Below are 5,617 nucleotides of genomic sequence, written 5' to 3'. Positions count from 1 at the left end.
ATCCTTAGTACTGCTTGGTGCATTTTGCATTCCAGACAGACTTTGAGAAATCAAATTGACTTGTTGAGTCAATATTTTATTCTGAGCCAAAATGGCGTTCAGAGTATCAATCTCAAGAACTCCTTTCTTCTGACTTGTCCCATTGTTCACAGGATTTCTCTCAGAAGTGTACATGAATTGGTTATTTGCAACCATTTCAATTAGCTCTTGAGCCTCTGCTGGCGTCTTCTTCAGATGAAGAGATCCTCCAGCAGAGCTATCCAAAGACATCTTGGATAGTTCAGAGAGACCATCATAGAAATACCTATGATGCTCCATTCAGAAAGCATGTCTGAGGGACATTTTCTGATTAATTGTTTGTATCTTTCCCAAGCTTCATAGAGGGATTCTCCATCCTTCTGTCTGAAGGTTTGGACTTCCACTCTAAGCTTACTCCATCTTTGTGGTGGAAAGAACTTTGCCAAGAAGGCATTGACTAGCTTTTCCCAAGAGTCCAGGCTTTCTTTAGGTTGAGAATCCAACCATATTCTAGCTCTGTCTCTTACAGCAAAAGGGAATAGCATCAGTCTATAGACCTCAGGGTCAACCCCATTAGTCTTGTCTGTGTCACAGATTTGCAAGAACTCAGCTAAAAACTGATGAGGATCTTCCATTGGAAGTCCATGGAACTTGCAATTCTGTTGCATTAGAGAAACTAATTGAGGCTTAAGCTCAAAGTTGTTTGCTCTAATGGCAGGGATAGAGATGCTTCTCCCATAGAAGTTGGGGGTAGGTGCAGTAAAGTCACCAGCACCTTCCTTGCATTGTTTGCATTGTTGTTGTTTCGGCTGCCATGTGTTCTTCTTCTTTGAAGAATTCGGTCAGGTCCTCTAAAGAGAGTTGTGTTTTGGCTTCTCTTAGCTTTCTCTTCAAGGTCCTTTCAGGTTCAGGGTCAGCTTTAACAAGAATGCCTTTGTCTTTGTTCCTGCTCATATGAAGAGAAGAGAACAAGAAAATATGGAATCCTCTATGTCACAGTATAGAGATTCCTTGAGGTGTCAGAGGAAAAGAAAAATGGAAGACAGAGGTAGAAAATTCGAACTTATCAAAGAAGATGGAGTTCGAATTTGCATTAAGGGATAGTGTTAGTCCAAAAATAGAAGGATGTGAGAAGAAGGGAAGTAATTTTCGAAAATTAAGTGAAAGATTTTGAAAATGTTTTTGAAAAACATTACTTAATTTTCGAAAATGAAAGTGGGAAAGAAATAAAATGATTTTTGAAAAAGATTTTGAAATTAGAACTCAAAAAGATTTGATTGAAAATTATTTTGAAAAAGATGTGGTTAAGAAGATATGATTGGTTTTAAAAAGATGTAATTGAAAAGATATGATTTGAAAACAATTTGAAAAGATATGATTTTAAAAATTAATGACTTGCCTAACAAGAAAGATATGATTCAAGCATAAAACCTTCCTTAACAGAAAAGGCAAAAAATGTTCAATCAAATCATTAATTGTTAGTAAGTATCTTTGAAAAAGGAAAGAAATTGATTTTGAAAACATTTGATTGAAAAGATATGATTTGAAAAAGATTTGATTTTGAAAAACTTGAAAAAAATTGATTTGAAAACAAAATCTTCCCCCTAGCACCATCCTGGCGTTAAACGCCCAGAATGGTATACATTCTGGCGTTTAACGCCCAAAATGCTACCTCTTTGGGCGTTAAACGCCCAACCAGGTACCCTGGCTGGCGTTTAAACGCCAGTCTGCCTTCTTCACTGGGCATTTTTGAATGCTCAGCTTTTTCTGTATAATTCCTCTGCAGTATGTTCTGAATCTTCAATTCTTTGTATTATTGACTTGAAAAGACACAAATTAAAAATATTTTTGGATTTTTTTTTAATAATAAGGAATAATCAAAATGCAACTAAAATCAAATAATAATGCATGCATGACACCAAACTTAGCAGTTTGTTTACTACTGACACTAACAAAATGAGAATGCATATGAGAAACAACAAAACACTCAAGTCAATAAAATTCAAAGATCAAAACAAGGAGATCATCAAGAACACTTGAAGATCAAATGAGGACACATGCATGAATGCATTAAGCACAGAAACATGCAATTGACACTAAACTTAAGATGAGACTCTATACTCAAACAAGAAATATTTTTGGTTTTTATGATTTTGTAATTTTTTTGGCTTTTTCGAAAATTAAGTGAAAGGGAAAATAAAGGTATCAAAATTCTTAGTGAGAATTCCAGGAATCATGCAATGTTAGTCTAAAGCTTTAGTCTAAAGGAATTAGACATAGCTAGCTATGCTTCAGCAAGACATTGCATTCAAGAGCTAAATTGATGATGATCAATCAGCTTTGGTGATGATAAGAACATCACCTTGAAACACTAGAATTCATTCTTAAGAACTCTGAAGAAAAATAAATGCCTAATCTAAGCAACAAGATGAACCGTCAGTTGTCCATACACAAGAACAATCCCCGGCAACGGCGCCAAAAACTTGGTGCGCGAAATTGTGATCACTACAACTTCACACAACTAACCAGCAAGTGCACTGGGTCGTCCAAGTAATACCTTACGTGAGTAAGGGTCGATCCCACGGAGATTGGTGGTATGAAGCAAGCTATGGTCACCTTGTAAATCTCAGTCAGGCAGACTCAAATGGGTATAGTGATGAACGAAAATAACATAGAAGATAAAGATAGTGATACTTATGTATATCATTGGTGTATGAGCTTCAGACAAGTGTATGAAGATGCCTTCCCTTCCGTCTCTCTGCTTTCCTACAGCCTTCATCCAATCCTTTCTTACTCCCTTCCATGGCAAGCTCGTATAGGGTCTCACTGTTGTCAGCAGCTACCTCCCATCCTCTCAGTGAAAGCGATTGCATATGTCCTGTCACGGCATAGCGGAATTCATCTGTCGGTTCTCAATCAGGCGCGGAATAGAATCCAGTGATTCTTTTGCGTTATCGCTAACGCCCCCGCCCTCAGGGTTTGAAGCACGTCACAGTCATTCAGTCATTGAATCCTACTCAGAACACCACAGACAAGGTTAGACCTTCCGGATTCTCTTGAATGCTGCCATCAGGTCCTGCCTATACCACGAAGACTCTGAAGAATCCAAGAGATATTCACTAAGCCTCGAATGCTTGTAGAACAAGAATGGTTGTCAATCACCTTGTTCATAGGTGAGAGTGGTGATGGGCGTCAATCATCACCATCATCATGTTGAAGAACAAGTGATATCTTGGTAAAAGAACAAGCGGAATTGAATGGAAGAACAATAGTAATTGCATTAATACTCGAGGTACAGCAGAGCTCCACACCCTTAATCTATGGTGTGTAGAAACTCCACCGTTGAAAATACATAAGAACAGGGTCTAGGCATGGCCGAATGGCCAGCCTCCCAATGAGGGTTCAATCATCAAAACATGATCAAAAGATAGATGAAAATACAATAGTAAAAGGTCCTATATATAGAAAACTAGTAGTCTAGGGTGTACATAGATGAGTAAATGACATAAAAATCCACTTCCGGGCCCACTTGGTGTGTGCTTGGGCTGAGCAATGAAGTAATTTTCGTGTAGAGACTCTTCTTGGCGTTTAACTCCCATTTTGGTGCCAGTTTGGGCGTTTAACTCCCATTTAGGTGCCAGTTCCGGCGTTTAACGCTGGGATTTCTGTAGGTGACTTTGAACGCCGGTTTGGGCCATCATATCTTGGGCAAAGTATGGACTATTATATATTGCTGGAAAGCCCAGGATGTCTACTTTCCAATGCCGTTGAGAGCGCGCCAATTGGGCTTCTGTAGCTCCAGAAAATCCACTTCGAGTGCAGGGAGGTCAGAATCCAACAGCATCTGCAGTCCTTTTGAGTCTCTGAATCAGATTTTTGCTCAGAACCCTCAATTTCAGCCAGAAAATACCTGAAATCACAGAAAAACACACAAACTCATAGTAAAGTCCAGAAAAGTGAATTTTAACTAAAAACTAATAAAAATATAATAAAAACTCAACTAAAACTACCAAAAATATACTAAAAACAATGCCAAAAAGCGTATAAATTATCCGCTCATCACCTAACCAACCCCATGCAACAAGTCGGAATCTTAAGGGTTCAAGAGTTCTATGCCAATGCATGGATCACTAGGAACCATGATCAAGGTATGAACCCGAGTCCAAAGAATTATCTCACAATGGTTCGGGGGAATATTTGGATTTCAGTCCGGAAAATGTAAGGTTGGCATTCCACTTGCCCATGATGCAAGGTGATGAACGCCCCTACACTAGAAGGGTCAACTTTAATCAAAGGTTGGACCAAGTCCTAATGGACATATGTGTGGAAGGAGCTCAATGGAAGAGAGACTCCAAAGGCAAGCCAGTCCAACTAAGAAGACTGGACCTCAAGCCTATAGCTAGAGGATGGTTAGAGTTCATTCAACGCTCCATCATTCCTACTAGCAACCGATCTGAAGTTACTGTGGATCGGGCCATCATGATTCATGGCATCATGATTGGAGAGGAAGTAGAAGTTCATGAGGTCATCTCCAATGAAATCTACAAAATAGCCGACAAGCCCTCACCCATGGCACGGCTAGCTTTTCCTCACCTTATTTGTCATCTATGTTACTCAGCTGGAGTCATCATAGAAGGAGACATCTTCATTGAAGAGGATAAGCCCATCACCAAGAAGAGGATGGAGCAAGCAAGAGAAGCCCCTCACGGTTCTCAAGAGATGCATGAGGAAGCTCATCATCAAGAAATCCCTGAGATGCCTCAAGGGATGCACTTTCCTCCCAACAACTATTGGGAGCAACTCAATACCTCCTTAGAAGAATTAAGCCACAATATGGAACAATTAAGGGTGGAACATCATGAGCACTCCATCATTCTCCATGAAATAAGAGAAGATCAAAGAGCAATGAGGGAGGAGCAACAAAGGCAAGGAAGGGACATAGAAGAGCTTAAGGACATTGTTGGACCTTCAAGAAGAAGACGCCACTAGAGGTGGACTCATTCCTTGTTCTTATTTCTTTCTGCTTTTCGGTTTTTAATATTGTGTTTATCTATGTTTTGTGTCTTTATTTCATGATCATTAGTACGTAACCATGCCTTAAAGCTATGAATAAAATCCATTAATCCTTCACCTCTCTTAAAAGAAAAATGTTTTAATTCAAAAGAACAAGAAATACATAAATTTCGAATTTATCCTTGAATTTAATTTAATTATATTGATGTGGTGACAATACTTTTGTTTTCTGAATGAATGCTTAAACAGTGCATATTTTTGATCTTGTTGTTTATGAATGTTAAAATTGTTGGCTCTTGAAAGAATGATGAACAAAGAGAAATGTTATTGATGATCTGAAAAATCATAAAATTGATTCTTGAAGCAAGAAAAAGCAGTGAAAAAGAAGAAGCTTGCGGAAAAAAAAAAGGAGCAGTAGAAAAAGCCAATAGCCCTTAAAACCAAAAGGCAAGGGTAAAAAGGATCCAAGGCTTTGAGCATCAATGGATAGGAGGGCCCAAGGACATTAAATCCAGGCCTAAGCGGCTAAACCAAGCTGTCCCTAACCATGTGCTTGTGTCATGAAGGTCCAAGTGAAAAGCTTGAG

At 38.8% G+C, this 5,617-nt stretch overlaps 1 non-coding gene across 1 annotated transcript; it reads left to right on the top strand.

Annotated features, from left to right (window-relative positions):
• The first annotated feature begins 323 nt into the window (after window positions 1-323).
• Window positions 324-431, top strand: LOC130977560 (small nucleolar RNA R71). Its single transcript, XR_009085247.1, has one exon. It is a non-coding gene; the product is annotated as a small nucleolar RNA R71 (small nucleolar RNA).
• Window positions 432-5,617: the final 5,186 nt, after the last annotated feature.

This window comes from Arachis stenosperma, chromosome 4 (assembly GCF_014773155.1).
Source record: "Arachis stenosperma cultivar V10309 chromosome 4, arast.V10309.gnm1.PFL2, whole genome shotgun sequence".
In the NCBI taxonomy this organism is placed as follows: domain Eukaryota; kingdom Viridiplantae; phylum Streptophyta; class Magnoliopsida; order Fabales; family Fabaceae; genus Arachis; species Arachis stenosperma.
The sequence above is the reverse complement of the archived record's forward strand: the minus strand, read 5'-3'. Positions and strand labels throughout refer to the sequence as shown.